Source organism: Rousettus aegyptiacus, unplaced genomic scaffold, assembly GCF_014176215.1.
Source record: "Rousettus aegyptiacus isolate mRouAeg1 unplaced genomic scaffold, mRouAeg1.p scaffold_m13_p_15, whole genome shotgun sequence".
Lineage (NCBI taxonomy): Eukaryota > Metazoa > Chordata > Mammalia > Chiroptera > Pteropodidae > Rousettus > Rousettus aegyptiacus.
In genome coordinates this window covers 27,422,736-27,445,512 of record NW_023416290.1, presented here as the reverse complement: position 1 = coordinate 27,445,512, position 22,777 = coordinate 27,422,736, and the positions used below count along the sequence as shown (strand labels likewise).

The window sequence follows — 22,777 nt, the reverse complement described above, 5'->3', positions numbered from 1 at the left end:
TCCTTCTGACATAGGCTGATATGCTGTGCAAAGCAATTTTCATCTTGTAGCAATGAGAATTCATTTTAGGTTTCTAACTATAGAATATCATGATCAGATTTATATTTCAGAATAATGATTCTTAACTGTTTTCGAATATATCAAATCCTAAAATTTTTTAATGCTGCGACTATACTTTTATAGAACAAAAGTTGCCTTGGGTTATATCCACTTATGTCCTATTTATAACAAATTTTTCTTTGAAGGAGAATCTGTATACAATTCCCTACTTACCCTAGAAGCTTAGGTGATCAGGCTTTAAATAACTGAAATAATTTTTATTTATTTATTTTATTTAAAATATTTATTTTCAATTAGAGTTGACATTCAATATTACTTTATATTAGTTTTAGGTGTACAGCATAGTGATTAGACATTTATATAATTTACAAAGTGATCTCCTCTCTCCCCAATTACTCTAGTATCCATCTGGCACTATACATACTAAAATACTGTTGATAATATCACCTATGCTGTACTTTACACCCCTGTGACTATTTCATAACAAGCAGTTAGTACTTAATCCCTACATCTCTTTTACCAAGCCTCCCAACCCCGCTTCCATCTGACAATCATCAGTTTGTTCTCTATGAGTCTGTTTCTATTTTGTTTGTTTAGATTCCACATATGAATGAGATCATCTGGTGTTTGTCTTTGACTTGTTTCACTTAGTGTATACCTCCTAGGTCCATCTAGGTTGTCGCAAATGGTATGATTTCATTTTTTTAAAATGACTAATTAATATTCCATTGTATGTTCCATTTACCACAACTTCTTTATCCAATCACCTATTGATAGCCACTTAGATTACTTCTATATATAGGCTATTGTAAATAGCACTGAAATGAACCTGGGAGTGCATATATCTTTTCAAACTACTGTTTTTTGTTTATTTGTTTGTTTATTTGTTTTGTTAAATACCCAGAAGTATAATTACTGATTCATAAGGTAATTATATTTTTAATTTTTAAAGGACCCTCCAAACTGTTTTCCGTAGTGACTGTACCAATTTGCAATTCCACCAAAACTGTATGAGGGTTCCTTTTTCTCCCTATCTTTGCTATCACTTGTTTTTGATTTATTGATGATAGCCATTCCAACAGGTATGAGGTGATATCTTGTTGTGATTTTAATTTGCATTTCTCTAATCATTAGTGACCTTGAATATCTTTTCATATGTCTATTAGCCATCCCTATGTCCTCTTTGGAGAAATGTTTATTATTCAGGTTTTCTGCCCATTTTTTTTTTAAATTGGATTTTTTGTTTTTTGGCATTGATTTGTATGAATTTTTTTTTACAAATTTTGGATAATAACCTCTTCTCAGAATATGGCAGGAAAATATCATCTTTCATTCAGTAGGTCGTCTTTTTGTTTGTTGACAGTTTCCCTTGCTGTGCAAAAACTTTATTTGATGTAGTTCCATTTGTATATTTTTTCTTTTGTTCCCCTTGCCTGAGGAAATATATCAGAAAAAATATTACTAAGAGCAATGCCAGAGAATTTGCTGCCTATATTTTTTCAAGGAATTTTATGGTTTTGGGTCTTATATTTATTTAAGTCTGTAATTTATTTTGACTTTATTCTCTTTATTTTATTTTATTCTATTTTATTATTATTTTTTATTTATTATGGTGACATTGATTAATGAAATCCAGTAAGTTTCAGGTATATAATTTAGCAGTAAGGCATGTATATATATATATTTCTTTGTCACCACATATTTGATCCCTTTTACTCTATCTACCATCCCCCTTCCCCCCACCCTCTGGTAACCACTAATCTATTGTTCGTGTTCATGATTTTCTGTTTGTTTGTCCTATTTGTTTATTGTTTTTAGGTTTATAACCCACAGATAAATGATACCATGTGGTTTTCAACTTCTGTCTGGTTTATTTTGCTTAGTATGATTTCTCAAGGTCTATCTATGTTGTCGCAAATGGCACTATTTCATCTTTTCTTATGGCTGAGTAATATTCCATCATGTATATGTACCACCAGCCATGTATGAGGGTTCCTTTTTTCTCTGCAACCTCTCCAGCATTTGTTATTACTTGTCCTGTTGGTTATAGCTATTCTAATAGGTGTGAGATGCTATCTCATTGTGGTTTTGATTTGCATTTCCCTAATACCTAGCAATGTCGAGTATCATTTCATATATTTTTTGGCCATTTGTATGTCTTTTTGGGAGAAGTGTATGTTAAGGTCATCTGCCTATTTTTTGATTGGATTGTTTTTTTGTTGTTATAGATTTGTATGAGTTCTTTATATATTTTGTATATTAGGCCCTTATCACAGGCTTTGCTCGCAAATAGTTTTTCCTATTCAGATGGTTATCTCTTCACCTTGTTGACAGTTTCTTTTGCTGAGTAGAAGCTTTTCAGTTTGATATAGTCCCATTCATTAATTTTTGCTCTTACTTCCTTTGCCTTTGAGGTCAAATTCATAAAATCCTTACTAAGCCCAAGGTTCTTGAGTTTCGTTCCTATGTTTTCTTCTACATGTTTTATTATTTCAGGTCTTATATTCGGGTACTTAATCCATTTTGAGTTAATCTTGGAGTGCAGTGATACACAACAGTGTAGTTTGATTCTTTTGCAGGTGGCTTTCCAGTTTTCCCAGTACGATTTATTGAAGAGGCTTTCCTTTCCCCACTGTATGTTTTAGGCTTTTTTTTTCTTTTTTGGCACAAAATTTGCACATATAAACATGGGTTTATTTCTGGACTCTTGATTCTGTTGCACTGGCCTGTGTGTCTGTTTTTCTGCTAATACCATGCCATTTTGATTATTGTTGTTTTGTAGTATAATTTGAAGTCAGGCAGAGTGATGCCTCCAGCCTCGTTCTTTTTTCTCAGGATGGCTTTGGTGATACAGGGTCTTTTGTGCTTCCATACAAATCTGATGATTTTTTGTTCTATTTTTTCAAAAAATGCCAATGGGATTTTTATGAGGATTGCATTCAATTTGTACAGTGCTTTAGGAATAAGGCTATTTTAACTATGTTGATTCTTCTAATCCGAGAACATGGAATATCTTTCCATTTCTTTGTATCTTCTTCAATTTCTTTTATTAGGGCCTTATAGTTTTCATTATATAGGTCCTTCACATGTTTCATTAGATTTATTCCTAAGTATTTTTTTTGTTGCAACTGCAAAAGGTATTATTTTTTCACTTTTTTTCTGAAACTTCATTATTAGTGTATAGGAATGCTGTGGATTTTTGAACATTGATTTTGTATGCAGAAACTTTACTGTTTTAGCTTATTGTTTCTAGTAGTTTTATGGAGTCCTTAGGGTTTTTTATATAGAACTGTCATATGGAAATAGTGACAGAATCAGGGATAAAAGAGGAAAAATTATGACAGACACCACAGAAATACAAAGGATAATATAAGAATATTATGAAAAAGGTTATAACACCAAATTTACTAACCTAGAAGAAATGGACAAGAACTTAGAAAGATACAACCTTCCCAGACTGAATAAAGAAGAAATGGAAAATCTAAATAGATCAATCAGCAGTATGGAAATTGGATGCATATTTGGATGACTTTTATATCTTTTTATATTTAGTTGCCTTCTATATCTTTCTCTTGTCTGATTGCCCTTGCTAGGACTTCCAATGTTCTGTTGAATAATAGTGGCGATAGTGGACAGACTTGCCTTGTTCCTGATCTTAGAGAGAAAATTTTTAGTTTTTCACCATTAAGTATAATGTTGGCTGAGGGTATGTCAAAGATGACCTTTATAATTTTCTCTCTATACTAATTTTGTTAAGAATTTTGATTATAAATGGTTGCTATATCTTGTTATTTTTTTTCTGCATGTATTGATGTGATCATATGATTCTTATTTTTAAATTTGTTTATATGGTATATCACATTAATAAATTTGCATAAAGTGACCATCCCTATGCCCTTGGGATGAAGCCCACTTGATCATTATGTATAATCTTTTAAACATGTTGCTGTATTTGGTTCGCTAGTATCTTATTTAGGATTTTTGCATCTGTGTTCATAAGAGACATTGGTCTGCAGTTTTCTTTTTCTGTGTTATCTTTACCAGGTTTTGGTATCAGAGTAATATCAGCCTCATAAAATGGGTTGGGAAGTATCGCCTCTTCTATTTTTTGGAAGAGTTTGAGGAGAATAGATAATAAATCTTCTTTGAATGTTTGGTAGAATTCACTGGTGAAGCCATCTGGTCCTAGACTTTTACTTTTTGGTGTTTTTTGATGATTGTTTCAATTTCCATGCTACTAATCAGTCTATTTAGATTTTTCAGTTCTTCTTGATTCGGTCTAGGAAGATTGTATTTTTCTAAGTACCAGTCCATTTCTTCTAGGTTACTAAATTTGGTGTTATATAATTTTTCATAATATTCTTACTTGATCCTTTGTATTTTTGCGGTGTCTGTCATCATTTCTCCTCTTTCATCCTTGATTTTGTTTATTTGTTTCCTTCTCTTTTTTCTTTAGGAGTCTAGCCAGAGGTTTGTCAATTTCATTAACTTTCTCAAAGAAGCAGCTCTTTGTTTCATTTATTTTTTCTATTTTTTTGTTTTGTTTTGTTTTCAATTTCATTTATTTCTGCTCTAATTTTGATTATTTCTTTCCCTCTGCTGACTTTAGACTTCATTTGTTCTTCTTTTTTTAGTTTTTTAAGATGAAACATTATGTTGTTTATTTGGGCTTGTTCTTGTTTTTGGAGATAGGCCTGTAATGATGTGAATTTTCCTCTTATGACCGCTTTTGCCGTGTTTCTAAAGTTTTGATATGTTGTATCATCATTAGCATTTGTTTCTATGTATCTCTTGATCTCTCTTTTTATTTTTTCAGTAGCATGTTGTTTAATCTCCATGTATTTGTGGTTTTTCTCATTTTCTTTTTACAGTTGATTCCCAGCTTCAAAGCATTACAATCAGAGAATATGGTTAGTATGATTTCAGCCCTCATATTTGTTGAGGCTATCTCTGTGTCCCAGTATGTGGTCAATCCTTGAGAATGTTCCATGTGCAGTAGAGAAGAATGTATAAGCAGCTGTTTTGGGATGAAGGGCTCTGTAAATGTCAGTTATTTCCAATTGGTCTAATGTGTCATTAAAGGATGTTATTTCCTTATTGATTTTCTATTTGAATGACCTGTGTGTATCCGACAGTGGGGTATTTAGATCCCCTACTACGATAGCGTTTTGGTCTCTTTGTCCCTTTAGTTCTATTAGCAATTGCTTTATATATTTCGGGGATTCCTGATTGGGAGCACAGATATTAATAAGTGTTATGTCTTCTTGGTGTATGATTCTATTTATCATTATGAAGAGTCCTTCAATACTTCTTTACCGTTTTTTATTTTGAAGTCTATTTCTTCTGATGTTAGTACCGCTACTTCCACTTTTCTCTGAATGCCATTTGCTTGAAATATTTTCAACCCATTCACTTTGAGTTTATATTTTTCTTTGGATCCCAGGTGTGTCTCCCGGAAGCAGCATATGGTTAGGTTTTGTTTTTTGATCCAATCTGCAACTCTGTGCCTTTTTATTGGTGACTTCAGTTTATATTTAGGGTCATTATTGAAATATGAGGTTTTCCTATAATCATTTTATATTTTGTTTTCTGGTAGCTTGGTGTTTCCCTAGTTTCCTTCTCCTTGTATGTCAGTTTTTTGTTTTTGTTTTTATATTTGTGTTTGTTTGTTTGTTTGTTTTTGGCTTTTGTGGGTTTTTCTTCTGGTCCTTTTTGTTTTATGTTATATACTTCAGTTCTGAATCTTTGACTTGTGGTTACCATTACGAGTATGTAGAGGATAGTATTTTTTCTGCTCATGCCTTATCTCCATTCCCCTTTGAGGACATGGATCTTTAAATTCTCCCCTTTTCTGTTTTTGTTGTCTCAATTTGTTCCTATGTATGCTGAACGTTCATTACTATCTTGCTATAGCAAATCGCTTCTTATCATTTAAGCTTATAATGAATGCCCTGTTCATAGTAAGAGTTGTACTTCTCTGCGTCTCTGTCTGCTAGTTGCCTTACTCCTAGTTTTTTTTTTTTGTGTGTGTGTGTGTGTGTGTGTGTGTGTGTGTGTGTGTGTCATTTTGTTTTAGGTGTGCCGACCCCTTTCAGTATTTTCTGAAATCCAGGCCTCATAGTGGAGAGTTCCCTCAATTTTTGTATGTCTGGAAAGGTCTTTATTTCTCCATATCTAAAGGAGAGCTTAGCTGGAGATATTATTCTTGGCTGGTAGTTCCTTTCACTTAATATTTTGAATATTTGACTCCCCTCCTTTCTGGCTTGCAAAGTTTATGCTCAGAAGTTCGATGATAATCTAATGAGTTTTCTTTTATAGGTTACTGTCTTCTTTTCCCTGGCTACCCTGAGAATTCTTTGTCTTTGATTTTTGATAATTTTAATAAAATGTGTCTCGGAGAAGGCCTTTTTGGGTTGAGATAATTGGGTGTCTCTTGACTTCTTGAATTCCAAGCTCCAGTTCATTCCTTAGATTTGGGAAATTCTCGTCCACTATTTGTCTGAAAATGCTTTTTAGTCCTTGCTCCTTTTCTTCTCCTTGAGAATGCCCATTATTATGTTTCCTTTCCTTATGGTATCAGCTAGTTCTTGTATTTCTGTTTCATTAGTTTTCATTCTTCAGTTTCACTCTTTTTCCTTCTGATATATTTCTAGATTTCTGTCTTCGATGTCACTGATCCTTTCCTTCATTTGTTGACTCTACTTCCCAAGCTTGCCATTTAATTTTTAATCTCTTTCAGTGTGTTCTTTATATCCAGAAATTCTATTTGGTCCTTTTTGAGGTTTTCACTCTTCTTGCTAAAACTCATTCTGCTGATCTAGTTGTCTTTTCAATTCCTGTGGTAGCTTTTATGCATGTATCCCTTGCTCAGACATGCTGGTGTGCAGGTTGGTTGTTTTTTGTTGAGTTTTAGATGCTCTTCTTATTGTTGTTTCAAGGAGAGAAATCTGAGGACATCTCTCACTCCACCATGTTTCTGATGTCTGAGTTTATTCTTGTATATAGTGTAAGAAGGTGGTCCAGTTTCATCTTTTGCACGTAACAGTCCAATTTTCCCGACACCATTTATTGACCAGACTATCTTTACCCCATTGTATATTCTTGCCTCCTTTGTCATAGATTAAATGGCCATATAAGTGTGGATTTATTTCTGGACTCTCTATTTTGTTTCACTGATCGATGTGTCTATTTTTATGCCAATACCATGCTGTTTTCATTACTATAGCTTGGTTTGCTATCAGGTAGTGTGATACCTCCAACTTTGTTCTTCTTTCTCAAGACTGTCATATCTATTCTGGATCTCTTATGGTTCCATATAAATTTTAGGAGTATTTTTTCCTGTTTTGCAAAAAATGCCCTTGGTATTTTGTTAGGGATTGTATTGATCTATAGATTACTTTGGGTAGTATGGTCATTTTAATGATGTTGAATTGTTTCTACTCATGAGCACTCTATATGCTTCCGTTTATTTGTATCTTCTTAAATTTTGTTTTTCAATGACTTAAAATTTTCTGAGAACAAGTCTTTTACCTCCTTCGTTAAATATATTTCTATACTTTTTATTCATTCATTTATTTTTTGATGCAATTATAAATGGGATCGTTTTCTTAATATCTCTGACAGTTCATCACTGGTGTATAAAAATGCAACTGATTTCTTAATATAATTTTGTAACCTGCTATTTTACAGAATTCATTTATCATCTGTAACAATTTTTTGGTGGAATCTTTAGGGCTCTCTATACATAGTATTATGTCTTCTGCAATAATGACAGTATTTCTTTTTCCTTTCCAATTTAAATGCCTTTTATTTCTTTTCCTTGTCTGATCACTGTGATTAGAACTTCCAATACTATGTTGAATAAAAGTGGTTAAAGTGGACTTCTTTGCCTTGTTCCTGATCTTAGGGAAAACACTTTTAGCTTTTCCCATTGAGTGTGATCTTATCTGTGAATTTATCATATCTAGCCTTTATTACATTGAGGTATATTTTCTCAACTCCCACTTTCCTGAGAGTTTTTTTTTTTATTACATATAGATGATGGATTTTGTCAAAGGCCTTTTCTGCATCTATTGATATGATCATATGATGTTTATCTGTCAATTTGTTAATGTAGTAAGTATTTCACATTAATTCACTTCTGGATATTTACCAACTATGCCTATCAGGATAAATCCTACTTAATCATGGTACATGATCTTTTCAATTTATTGCTGAATTCAATTTGCTAGTATTTTGTTGTGAATTTTTCTATCAGGGTTCAGCAAGGATATTGGCCTATTATTTTATTTTTTGAATCGTCTTTGTCTGGTTTTGGAATCAGGGTAATGGTGGCTTCATAAAATGAGCTTGGGAGACTTTCCTCTTAAATTTTTTAGAAAAGTTTGAGAATAACATGTGTTAATTCTTTTTTGAAGGTTTAGTGAAAATCATCTATGGCACTGTCCAGTCCAGGCCCTTTATTTGTTGGGAGTTTTTTGATTACTGATTCAATTTCATTAGTAGCAATTGGTTGTTTCAGATTTTCTGTAACTTCTTGACTCAGTTTTGGGAGATTGTATGTTTTTAGGAATGTATCCATTTCTTCCAAATTGTCCAATTTGTTGGCATATAATGGCTCATAGTATTTTTTTTAATAATCCTTTGTATTTCTGTGAAGTTGATTGTCACTTGTCTTTCATTTCTGATTTTATTTTATTTATTTGGGTCCTCCCTCCTTCTTGATCCATCTGGTTAAATAATTTTATCTTTTCGAAGATCAAGCTCTTGATTTTGTTGATCTTTTGTATTATTTTTTGAAATAATGCAATTATTCCGTGTTTATTTTCACTCTGATCTTTATTATCCTTTCTTCTACTCACTTTGGGCTTTGTTTGTTGTACTTTTCTAGTTCATTCAGCTAGATTAGGGTTAGATTGTTGATTTGAGATTTTTCTTGTTTCTTGAGGTAGGCCTATATTGCTCTGAATTTCTCTCTTAGGACTATTTTCCTGTGTCCCATATATTTTGAGTAGTTGTGTTCTCATTTTTCTCAAAGTATCTTTTGATTTCTTCATGATCTCATTGTTAACCCATTCATTGTTCAGCAGCATGTTATTTAGCTTCCATGTATAGTGTATTTTTTCATTTTTTTCCTTGTAATTATTAGCATCATACCATTATAGTCTGGGAAGACACTTAATATGATTTCAAACTTCTTAAATTTACTGAGTGTTGTTTCATGGTGAAACATGTTCTATCTTGGAAATTGTGCTATGGGTACTTGAAAAGAATGTATATTCTGCTGCTTTGGAGTAAAACACTCTTAGAATATCAATTAAATCTACCTGATCTAGTGCGTAATTTATGGCTGCTGTTTCCTTGTTGATTTCCTGTCTGGAAGATCCATCCATTGATGTCAATGGGGTGTTAACGTACTCTACAATGACTGTATTACTGGCGATCTCTACCTTATATTGGTCACTGTTTGCTTTTATATATATAAGTCAGTAATCAAGACTTCTCTCTCTCTCTTTCTCTCTCTCCATATATGTTGGGTGCATAAATGTTTATTAGAGTTATATCTTCTTGTTGGATTGATCCCTTTATCATGATATAATGTCCTTCTTTGTCTCTTATAACCTTTATATTTTATCTTTTTTTTTAAAAAAACCCTTTTCCCATTTAAGAAAAAGAGCGCAGCTCTCTGCTAATGTTAATTTAACATTACACGTAGGAATGCTACGTTTTCTAGAATTTGACATTTTCGGCAATCGAGAATTACTATATTTTGTAAATGGAAATGCCACTACTAAAAACAGAATATTATAAATAGAATGATGTCATTTGTTTCCGATGACTATTAATATACTACAATGACATGAAAATAATAATAAAAGTGAGATATTTCCTGGCAAATTTTGGGGTAAGGTTAGGACTGTAATCTGTGAGTTATCTTGGGGTAAACACTGCAGCCATAAGCACCACTGGTGTGTATTCTTGGGGGAAATAGGGAATGGGTTAAAGCCTATTTTATCTGATATATGTATTACTACCCCAGCTTTTATTTTCACGAAATATATGTGTGTGTGTGTGTGTGTATGTATATATATATATATATATATATATATATACATATATGAAATATCTTTTCTTATCCCTTTACTGTGTGTGTCTTGCATTAGAAATGGGTCTTTTGTAGACAATATGTGTCTGGGTCTTGTTTTTTTATCCATTCATCTACTGTATGTCATTTGATTGTAACATTTAATCCAATTTAATCACTTTACATTTAAAGTGATTATTGATAGGTACAAAGTTATTGCTACTTCGTTTTTCACACTTAATGTTATTTTTTCTTCCCCTTCTTCTTAAAGGGGTCCCTTCAAAATTTTTTGCAATACTAGCTTGGTAGTGGTGCATTCTTTTAGCTTTGTCCTGTATGGGAAGCTCTTTATCTCACCTTCAATTTTAATTGATAGCCTCGCTGTGTAGAATAGTCTTGATTGTAGGTCCTTGCTTTTCATTGCTTGGAATATTTCATGCCAATCCATTCTGGGCTCCAAAGTTTCTGTTGAGAAATCAGCTGACAGTCTTATGGAGTCCTGTTGTAAGTAACTAGCTGCCTTTCTCTTGGTGTTTTTAGAAGTCTCTCTTTGTCTTTAATCTTTAGCATTTTAATTATGATGTGTCTTGGTGTGGGCCTCTTTGGGCTCATCTTGTTTGGGACTCTCTGTGCTTCCTGGGCTTGTATGTCTATTTTCTTTGACAGGTTAGGGAAGTTTGCTGTCACTATTTTTTTCAAATTGATTCTCAGTCTTGTTCTCGTTTCTCTCCTTCTGGTACCCCTATGATATAAATGTAGTTATGCTCGATGTTCCAGGAGTCCCTTAAACCATCCTAAATTTTTTTCTTTTTTTTCTCTTCTAATTGAGTGTGTTCTGCTACTTTGTCTTCCTTCTCTGATTTAGTCCTCTCTCACTTAATTTACTATTGATTCCTTTTAGAGCATTCTTCATTTTAGTTATTGTAGTCTCCATTTCTGACTGGTTCTTTTTTTATGTTCTCTATTTTTTTTTATTAATGCTTACTACCTCTTTGTTGAAATTCTTGCTAAGATGATCTGATCTTCCCCTAAGTTCATCGGGCATCCTTATAACCAGTGTTTGAACTCTGTATCTGTAGATTGATTGCCTCCATTTCATTTTTTTCTCCTATTCTTTCATTTGGGACATGTCCCTCTGTTTTCTCGTTTTGTCTTTCTCTCTGTGTTTTTATGTATTAGGTAGATCTGCTGTGTCTCCTAGTCTTAGCTGGGTGGCCTTATGTAGTAGGTGTCCTAGTGGCCCAGTGGCATAGTCTTTCTTATGTAGTAGGTGTCCTAGTGGCCCAGTGGCATAGTCTTTCTTATCACCTGTGTCAGGTGTACCAGGAGTGACCCTTGTATGGCTATGTGTGCTCTACTGTTGTAGTTGAGCCTTGATTGCTGTTGACACCTCAGTAAGTAAGTTTGATACTCACGCTGACTGGCCATGAAGCTTGGCCATGCCCACAGCATTGGAACTGCTGTGTGATGACCCCACAGAGAGGGGTTTAGTCCAATGGGCTCGTGTTCCTGTTGAGACCACCTTTTGTGTGTGCTGCTTATGGGGCTAATCAGGTGATTGATTATCTGTTGAGGTGTAAAGCCAGCCTCCATGTGTGTTGGTTTTAGAGCACCTTAGGACGGGCTTCTCTATAGGCCAAGGTGTGGTGCTGCCAGTGACTGGCTTGGTGTTACCTGGTAGGTGTTACAAAGCTATTCATGTTTATTTGCTGCCTGAGCTGGACCTGGAGGCATGCAGGAGAGGCCTGCAGTTCACTGAGGTCATTTGCCACCGGTACCTGACATGGGTCAGCTAACAAAAGGCCCGGAGTACTCCCTAGACCTGAGGCTGCTTGTCCACTGTCTGTAAGACTCAGCAGTTGAATGAGCCCCAGGGGGTACCAGATTTGGATGAAGCAGAGTCTCAGAGAGTTACCATGGTAGATTAAGTTCTATTTCCCAGATTAGTGCAGATTGTTGCCAGTGCCAAGCCTGTGGCTACTTGCAAATGTCTCCCTCACAGTGAGGCAAACCCCTGCCTGCCTCTGGCCTGTAGACCACCTGAGATTTATTGAAGAAATACTGCAGCACAGCCTAGGGTTGATTGCCCATCACTGAAAGTGCCTCCTGAGGGAGGTGCATGAGTTGAGACCTATTGATTGCTGTTGAACATGCCTCCTGCTGAGAGCACAGGGTGGGGCTGATTGCTTAGTAAGGGAATTGCCTTAGGCATTTTGCAAATTGTGGGGGATCTCCTGGGTAGAGAGACTGGATTTCACCAGGCCAATGCACATTCAGTTTTGACCTTGTGTTCATGTATGTAGGGGTGGTGGGGGGGGGGGGTGGCGGGGGCGGCGGGGGGGGGGGGTGGCGGGAGCGGCGGAGGGGGGGGTGGTGGGGGCGGTTAAACAGAGGCAAGATGGTGCTCATCTGCAGGCTACATCAGAGGAGGGCTTAACAGGTGGACAATGGTGGCTGTCCCTCCAGTCCTTGCTCTGAAGTCTTTTCCTGCATTTCTGTGGTACCTCCTAAGCTGCTGTACTTTTGCTGGAGTCCAGTGTCAGTGACTGCAAACAACTGAGTCAGTATGAGGGCCCTTAAAAGGGGACATACCGGTTTTCAGCTCCCCTTCTATTTTACCTGGACAGCTGGAATCCCCACTGATTTTTACAGCCAGATTTTTTGAGACTCATATTCCTGGCACTGGAACTTTGAGCTGGGAAGTCCTGGTGTGAAGCTTGGGCCCCTCACTCCTCCAGGGGGTCCTCCACAGTAAAGATATATCTCTGTATGCTCAACTACCACATGTGAGTGTGAGACCAGCCCTGTTTGTGTTTCCGCCCATCCTACAAGTCTCGGCTAGTCTTCAGATCGTTCTCCAGATTGACTGTTTCATAATTTAGTTGTAATTTTAATGCAGTCATGGGAGGAGGCATGCACACCGTTTATATCTTGACTAGACACTGAAGTAATTTTAAATTTTCAAAAGTTTAAGGAGTTATCCATAATGTAAAAGAATAATCTATCTGGATTTTGTGTAGAGAGAACTGTTTTAGAACCAAACATAATATGTAGGTTTATACACTGTACCACTTTTACATGTGACTTATTAAAACTTTATGAAAACTCAAGATGATGGAAGTTTAGTTATAGACTACTTGAACATACTTGATTTTTTTTTCCTTAGGTGTTAAAAAAACAATGTTTAAATTAATGTTTATCATTTATTTTAATGAAATTAACATACTTGTTTTGACTAAAATCATATCCTATTTTAAATCTTGGTTTAGGTACATAGTGAAAATAGTTTTTTATAGATTTTATCTCAAATTTATGTAAATCTTTATATTGGACACATTATTTTCTTAAAAAATGATCTCATTTCATCCTTATAGTAACCTCTGTGATTTATATATATATATATATGTAAATATATATATATATTATTTTTTCCATTTTGCTGAGAGAAAGCCTATGTCCCAGCTGGATGATCTGAACACATTCTTTCTTGTAGAGAAAAGTGTGTGAAGTTTGTAATTAGATAGATTTGAGTTCAAATTGTTATTCTTTGTTCTTGTTATCTGTACATACTTGGAAGGAAAAACACTTAAATATTAGGCAATTTAGTTTTTCCAGTTAGGTTTCATTGTAAATGGAACATATTACTTTTATAATTTTAAACTTCCAAGACACATCTGGACTAAATATTTTAGATAAGGAGTATAGACTTATTTTATTATGACCCTCTTAATAACAGGTTATTTTAACATAATTTGAAACTATAAAATTTATCACTTTAAAGTGTGCAATTCAATGGTTTTTAGTATATTCACAGACTTGTGCAGTCATCACTACAATCTAATTTTAGAATGCGTTCATCACCCCAGAAAGAAATCCTGCAGCCATTATCATTCACTCCCCATCTCTTCTGCCCCAACCCTTACTTAGCCTTAAGCAACCATTAATCTATTTTATATCTCTATGGATATTCCCATTCTGAACATTTCATATAAAGAGACTGTAAGAATGATGCATTAATTTGACTTTTGTGACTGGCTTCTTTCACTTAGCATAATGTTTTCAAGGTTAATCCATGTTGTAATGTATATCAATATTTCATTCATTTTTATAGCTGAATAATATTTCATTATATAAATATACCATAATTTTTATCTATTCATCATGGATTTTTCTCACTTTTTGGCTATCAACATAATGCTGTTATGAACATTTGTGTACAAGATTTTATGTGGACATGTTTTCATTTATCTTGGGTATATACCTATGAGTAGACTTGCTAGGTCATATTGTCATTCTATGTTTGTATTTTTGGAGAACCTGCCAAACTGTTTTCCAAAATGGCTGCACCATTTTACTTTCCCACCAGCTATGTATGAAGGTTCTAGTTGCTCCACATCCTTGCCAACCCCTTCTTGTTATCTATCTTTTGGTATAGCCATCCTAGTGGGTGTAAACTGATATTTCATGGTGGGTTTGATTTGAATTTGCCTAATGACTGATAATGTTGAATATCTTTTTATGTACTTATTGGCAATTTGTATTTCTGTTCAGATTCTTTCCACATATTTTTCATTTTGTTATTTGTGTTTTACTACTGAGTTTTAAGTGTTCTTCATATATTCTGGATATAAGACCCTTATCAGGTATATGATTTGCAAATACTTTCTCCCATTCTGTGGTTTGTCTTTTCACTTTGTTATATATGCTTGTTTTTTTCTTCACTGATGAAATTCAGATTATCTATTTTTAAATTTTATTACTTATGCTTTGCTGTTGTATGTAAAAAACTATTGCCTAACCTAAGGTTATGAAGTTTTGCTCCTATATTTTCTTCTAAGTATTTTATACTCTCAGCCTTTGCATTTAGGTCTAGGATTCTTTGAGTTGATTTTTTTTAGTTAATTTTTGTATATGGTGTGAAGAAGAAGTTCAACTTTATTCTTTTGCAGCGCCATTTTGAAAAGAAGACTATGTTTTCATATTATGATGCTTGACCTGGATTATTATTGCTGTTTACAAATAGCCTACAAATTGTAAGCTGATTTTTAATGATATGATTTGAATTAGTAAAACTTTTGTTTTCAAATATTTGGAGTTAAATTTTGAGTTGGTATTATTATTATTATTATTATTGGACAGTGTTTGGAACTATTTAAATTTGATAACTTATCTAACTGAGAACAATTGAAACATAAAACTAGAAATAAGTTCAGTGGCTGGCACATAATAGTTATTTAGTAAATATTTACTCAACAAAGATGAATAAATCATACATTATTTGATTGTTTTCCTTGTTGCTTTTAAATGAGCATTTTGTTTAGAAATTAATATGTTCTAAAAAGTGTATGGTTGAATAAATGTAATTATTTTTATAGATCGACTCTGTAAGTTGTAATAACAGGAAATAAATTCATATCAGTCTCTTTACATTCATATTGGACTCTAAAATACAGTGGAAACACCTCTATTTTTTCTGGTATTTGCTATACAGGGAACAATTCTGAAAGTGTAATCTGCAAAAATAATGTTACTATTTTTTACAGTGAAAAAGGCATCTTCACTTAAATAAACTTGAGATTTCCTATTACAGAACTTCTCAGAGCCTTTTGATGAAAGTATGTCTTGTGAGAAGAGTGGCATAGTATGCAACATTTTTAAAGTTTATTTGTCCATAGAAACTTAATCGAACATAAAACAGAATTAGCAAACCAAGAAATCCTTTGGAAAATGCTACCAGAGATTTTATTTTGTGGACAATTAGGGAACTGCAGATCATTCATTTACTATTTCATATTAAATTTTGAATTCCAGTAAGAAAAAGCAACCAAGAATACTGTTTTGCTATCTGGAACTGAATTTGCCAGGGATGCAAGCACAGTTTCCTCAGTAAAGGTCTTGCCTTGGGAAGCGTCTTACCCCTTGGCAGTTTTCCACAGTTCAGACTTGACAACATCAAGGACACAACACAAGGTATGTTTCTTTTATTTAACATTTGGCAAAGGTTTTTTGACTGGTTTATTTCTTTTCATTTTGTTTTCTTGTTTTGGTTTGTTTCTGGTAATGAACTTGGGTTCAGAATGCTGTTTTTAAGGCAGGCAGTATAGCAATGGGGAAATGATTTTTCTTGTATTATTTTGTGGTATTTGGGTAAATCCAAGTAACTTAAGCAATATCCACAGAGCTATAAGTCTTCATCTGACTTATTTGTTAAATTGTTTGGTACTATTAATCATCTACTAGGATTTGTTGCTACATTAATTACTTGGTCTCTCTTGATGTTCGATATACCATGTACTTTGGTACATTACTATATTTTGGTGATTATATATTGGTTGTACTCAATATACCAGCATAGTAAGTAATAAACAGATTAAGATCCTCATAAAATATCAGTTATTCAACATTATTCAACATTAAACATAATATTGAATAACTGATATTTTATGTGGATCTTTTTTGATTAATTGGTACACTTTTGTTTCACATGTATTGCGAGGAGAGGAAATATATAACATGAAAGACTATGGGCCGCCATTATATTTCTGACCTTATCTTCTCCTGTCCTCTTCTACTTCTCACTCAGAATTTATCAATGTCTCCCCATTTCACTCAGGATAAAAGATAAAAGCTCTTAAACTGGCCTACATGTCTCTAAGAGATTTGGCCTCTCCTTGGTACCTCTCCAATCTCATCTCTAAGCACTCACTTGCTCAGCTATACTGGCTCCTCTGTTGTTTTTTGAATATGGCCGACATGTTCCCATTTCAGGGTTTTTGCAGTATTCTCTCTACTGAGTTGATATTTCCAGATATCTGCATGGACAGTTGATGTACTTTGAGATTTCATTAAAAGGTAACCTTCTAAAAGAGGTCTTACATGCTCACCATCTAAATATCCTGGCTCTGTATTTTCTACTTAGCCATTTACCACTCTCTGATAAACTATATATGTTATACACATTTGTCTTGCTTATTGTCATAATTCTTCACAAGAATGTTACTTCCTGTGAGGGCAGTGTTTTTTGTTTGCTCTGGTTTTACTCTACATCTAGCAACTGGATAGTCTCTGACCCTTGATGAGCGAATGAGTCAATGTCTACGCAATGTTGTAGGTCATGAGGATACAGTGATGAAATACCCAGTTCCTTCCCTCAGAAGTACACTTTAAAGAGAGATGGATAATTACAGCAGCCATCTTACTACACTGTTGTGTTATGATAAGAGTATGAATAAATGCTATCATAACTTTGAGAAGAAACATTCGAATCAGACTGTGTTGGGCTCATGAAACGCTTCCTGAAAAAAGTCACACTCTGTATTAGTCAGAATAGCCTAGGCTATGCTGTAGGAACAAACAAGCCAAATTCTCAGTGTCTTAACACAACAAATGTTTCTTTCTTACACAGACTACATATTCAAAATAAGTTTGTAGAAAAACTCTGTGACTCAAGACACCAAAGACTTCATCTGGATCCATGATCACTGCAGCAATGGGAAGAAAGAGTGACGAATTAAGCACTTGCATTTAGAGTGTCACTGGTCAAAGCAAATTGCTTGATTTCAAATAGGGGACTGTGAAGTGCAATACTGCCTTCTACCCAGGGGGAGGGAAAATTGGAAGATATGTGAGCAGAATTAATGACTGACATACCTTTCTACTGTTTTAAAGGAGTATAAGATATCCGGGTAAAGAACTATTTGAAAGCATTTTCAGAGAAAGAAACTGCATGTGTAAAGGCAGTAAGCTGTTATGTAGTTTTTAGAGACCTGCATGTAATTCAAAGTAATTGAAACATAGCATGTGTGAGGGATAAAGACAGGTGAAGAGATTGGAGGGAAGACATGGGTTAGATTAAATCAGACTATGGAATTGAAACTCCATCTTAAAGTACATAGGGAAACACTGAATGATATAATATACTTCAGGAGGATTTCTTGATTAAATAAATTTAATTTTATTTGTGAGAGATTATTCTGCAGGCAAGGTGAGGGATGGTTTTGAGCAGAAGGAGATTGGCGACAGAAAGACTTATAATAATGCTAATGCAGTAAGGCTGATGAGACCCCTGTCCCCACCTCCAGAAGAGGGCAATGACAGAAGATATAGAAAAGAAGGGGAACAAAAGATAAAAAGGTAGAAAATGTATGTATGGGGTGGGTTCCTGGGTCAAGAGGAAGTCTTGTCAGGAGACAGGACACTTCTTACACTGAGATCAAAGTGGAGGTACTGGTATGGACGGTGTTTGTGTCTGAGCATATGTGTGTGTGGATTTGTGTGTGTCCGGTATGTATGCAAATGTTTGTGTTGGTGTGTGTAAGAGAGTGAATTAGAAGAAGCTTTCAGATGAATAATTTGTACATAGTGATCTCTGTTCTCATTGTGATGGGAGACAAGCTCATATACTCAGAGTACAATGATGTATGGAAGATTCCAAGAGAGCTCTGTAAGCTGGAATGATGACTGAGTCAAATGGGAGATTCTGGGCAGTGTTATGCCCTTGTAAAAATCAGATTACACATTTTACTTCGAAAGTTGAATTGAGAAGCTCATTTGCTTTTTTCTTTACATTGTCTAGAGTTCAGCAATAATTCTAAGATATACACTTTAAAAGAATTTTGTGTATGCTGTTTCCATTAAAGGGACTCATTAGATATAATTTAGCCCCTGCCCAAAAAGTTTGGTTAATGTGATGATTTTGTAATAGAGGGAAAATTCTTAAAACTAGTGAAATAGTTATCCAGTGCTTTTATAAAATAATTTTTTATGTTAGAATTTTAAATAAAGTAGTATAATGTTACTGTCAAGTTTGATTTTGAAAAAAAAAAATAGAAAAGTGATTGGGATATTTTTCTTAAAAGGATTTTTGAAGACATTGTTGGGAAAGTACTACAATTTAAAGTAAAGTATATTCTAAAATCATGTTTCTTGTTTACCATTGAGTGTTAGGTCCAAAATTATTTTAAACATTTGGGATGCTAAATTTATTATTGCAAATTAAACTTTTGAGACCTTGCCGACAGTACTAGTTTTATCTAATGTCAGAGTATTGCTTTAGCAGAAAGAACTGTACTGACCTGCTCAATGCATGTGGTAGATATATGAAAAATTATGATATAATAGACTCAGTAGAAATATTAAACACATATAACTCTGGAGGAGAGAATAACAAAAAAAAAAAAAGGAAGGGTTGATCTAATAAGATTCTTTTCTTAGACTGGAAGATAACTTGGGACATCTGATAAAGATTAGAAACTCAGTTGTCAATTTTAAAAACAGGAACTAGTGTTTAAACTTATTTTGTTGTTATTCAGAAGCCTTTCATTTTAAAAAGTAAATATTTTTGAATACTAATTATATATATTCCAATGCTTGTCAAAATGACAGCATATGTAATTTGGCCTCTTAAAAATTATTCAAATATACTTTTATTGGAGCTACTTAGCTGATGATGGAAGATAGTTAGGAGACCAAATGACAGAAACTGTACAATTTATAGGTAATTAAATTAGTATAAGCTTAGTATATTATGAGACCATTCTTATACCTTAAATATAAGGGAATTCATTAACTACTTTAATGAGTTGAGGTCATCAGGTTTAGGTTGTTATTTTTGTCTAAAAAAATTATTTGGATTGTGTGTTGCTTTAATGGTGAGTAACTTATTTATTAAATCAGCATGATGTAATGATACTAATAACATTTATTGAGTTCTTACTATGTGGGAAACACCATGTTAAGTAGTTCATATGAATTAGCTATTTAATTTAACCTTTAAATTATTACTGTACCCATTTAAAAATAATTAAGAGCTTAGCTTGGTTAACTAAAAAGTGACAGAACCAGAAAGGAAACTAGTTAAAGTAGGGAAGAATTAACCTACCCTTTTATTAGTTTCATATTCTTATAAAAGATAGTTTATAGTAATATTTTAAAATTTAAAGTATTTTTAATTAACTATAATATGTATTTAATTAAGTATAATAATTAAACATAACACATAGATATTTTAAGTTAATGTAACTGTTCTGGAGAATTATTTACTCAAAAATATGTAGTGAGAGTCTTATCAGAGCTAAACAGGACAAATTCAAAGGTAGAGGCTTAGAGTTGTTCGTAGCCTTTTTACTACATTCATTTTTAAATGCCTTATTTGAAAGAGAATATTCTCGTTTATGTTTTTCTTATTTTTTCCCTTTTAGAAAGAGGCAGATGGTGTGAAAACTGGACTCCCTTATTTAAAGGGAATGTTGGTATTTATAACCAAACTTATCTCCAGCAAGATTTGTTTTTTGCAGCTGTTCCAGGTTGGGAAAAAATATTATATTAAAGCCCTGGCTTTTTTTTTCTTTCTATATTTAGGGGGTGAAATCTTTAGAATGTAAAAAAATGATGTTGATTTTAAAAATGAATGCAATGTAAACTGTGATTTTTCTTTTTGCTTCTATATGTGAATTTTCTGTTTGTATGCTGTGATGATATTACTTTTTGTTTCAATGATCTATTTCCTAGCTATATCACACTTGAGAAATAATTTACTCATAATTTTCATATCATCAATGTATTCTATGTATTATAGTAGCTTTTCAGTAAGAGACTATGTTATCAAATAAACCACTTTTTAATTTTTAATTTTGATATTTTAGTTATTTTCATTCTACCCAGAGCATCTTTTTCATCTGGAAATTAACTTTGTTCTCTCATATAGTTATGTTATATACTATGATATATACATATACATATATATTTTTTATTTTCTATTCTTTGCTTTTATTTTCAATTACAAATGATGCTCTTTTTCTCTAGATGTATTTGAGGAAAATTCTTTTATTATTTAATTGAAAATTAATTGTATTTTATATTCTAACTTAATAAATGAAGCTATCTCTTTGGGCACATGATAACGCTAGAATGAATGTCTGTGTTTGTACACACATGTAGTCTCCATACATATGTGTGCTTTGTATATACACTCACACATGAACAATTTTCCACAGAGGATTATTATAATAAATATATTGATTTGTTGTGAATAAATGTGATTATTGATTTATGTAGAGATAACTTAAACAGCTTGCTTGTCAAATTAAAGCAAACTTTACTATGTAGAGATTAGCTTCCTGAATATGAGAGTATGCAAATTATGATTATGTCAGACTTGTATATTTTTCTTTTTTAATAATTGAAAACAAACTTGTATTTAAAAGTTTTTATTGTCTCTATCAGCACTCACAGTTAAATGATTTACTTTAACATCATAAAGACCAAAATATTGCTTAAATCTATAAAACCAACCATTACTAGTAGCAATTTGTCTCCAGAGAGTTTCTGACTTTTTTGAATAAATTCTTTAAATTTTAACCTTCAGTTCACAAAATAATTACTCTCGTTAATCTCATAGAATGTGAGTAACTTTGTAGATTTTATCAGTTTGGTTTATTCCCCATCTTGCTTTATTCTTCCTTTATTCTTTATAATGATACAGTTAAGTGTTGAGTGAAGAACATGGGAACTCTTTGTTGGTATATGACCTTTATCTTTTTATAAGGAATGCTTTCCACTCTAGTACAATTTCACAAATTATACATTTGTACAAATGTCATTCTTTTCTTGGATGTGGGTTTAGTAGAAATTTAAATGGAATTCTCAAAATTAAGAAATGAATTAACGTGAAACACTTAGTGAAAGCTGCAAGCATTATATTACTCCGTACTCTCACCAGGTAACAAAGTTACTAATTTTATAAAAGGTCTGAAATTGTGCTAAATAAAATCTTGTACCCCACTATTCCTGATTTTGTTGTTATTGCTGCATATTTTCAATGGATACTTACATGAATTAGCATTTAAGGAACATGTAGCCACGGCTTATTTATATTCATTTTCTACTTCTTTAGCTAGGAGATCTGAAATATATGTTTCTTAAATTATTTGAAAATAATAAATGAAAATATTTTTTAGTCTATTTTAAAAAGTATTATGCATTAGTTTCAGATATACAGTATAATGGTTAGAATTTTATATAATTTATATTTATGAAGTAATTCCCCCAGTTACTCTAGCACCCATTTGACTCTACACATAAACATTAGAATAATATTTACTATATACCCTATGCTGTACTCTAAATTTCCATGACTGTTTTCTCACTACCAATTTGTACTTCATCACTTAACCTTTTTCACCCAGCTTCCAAAACCCCTGCCCCTCTGGCAATCACCAGTTTGTTCTCTGTGAGTCTGTTATTTCATTTCTTTTTTTTTTTCTTAGATTTTGCAGGAACATAATATGATATTTATCTTTCCATAATCATATGATATTTATCTTTCTCTGTCTGACTTACTTCACTTAGCATAATACCCTCTAGGTCTTCATGCCACAGCAAATGGTAAGATTTCATTTTTTAATGGCTGAGTAATATTCCATTGTATATATGTACTATAACTTCTTTTATAGTCATCTATTGATGGGCACATAGGTTGCTTCCGTATCTTGGCCATTGTGAATAAGGCTGCTGTGAATATAGGAGTGTATAGATCTTTATGAATTAGTGTTTTTATTTTCTTTGGATAAATACCCAGAAGTGCAATTGCTGAGTCAAAAGGTAGTTCTTTTCTTAATTTTTGGAGAAACATCC

General features: G+C 33.2%; 1 protein-coding gene across 5 annotated transcripts in view; it reads left to right on the top strand.

The window, feature by feature from the left end:
* Positions 1 to 22,777, top strand: part of TRIQK (triple QxxK/R motif containing) — a 107,475-nt gene that overhangs the window by 9,169 nt on the left and 75,529 nt on the right. For 3 of the 5 annotated variants that reach the window (XM_016136212.2, XM_016136211.2, XM_016136209.2), the window contains one exon: positions 15,956 to 16,114. The exons of 1 other annotated variant lie outside the window; for it this stretch is intronic. The gene's annotated coding sequence lies outside the window, so the exon portion shown is untranslated. Of the gene's footprint in view, positions 1 to 15,093; positions 15,178 to 15,955; positions 16,115 to 22,777 lie in introns of all 5 variants that reach the window. One more of the 5 variants, XM_016136210.2, reaches the window with a different exon arrangement.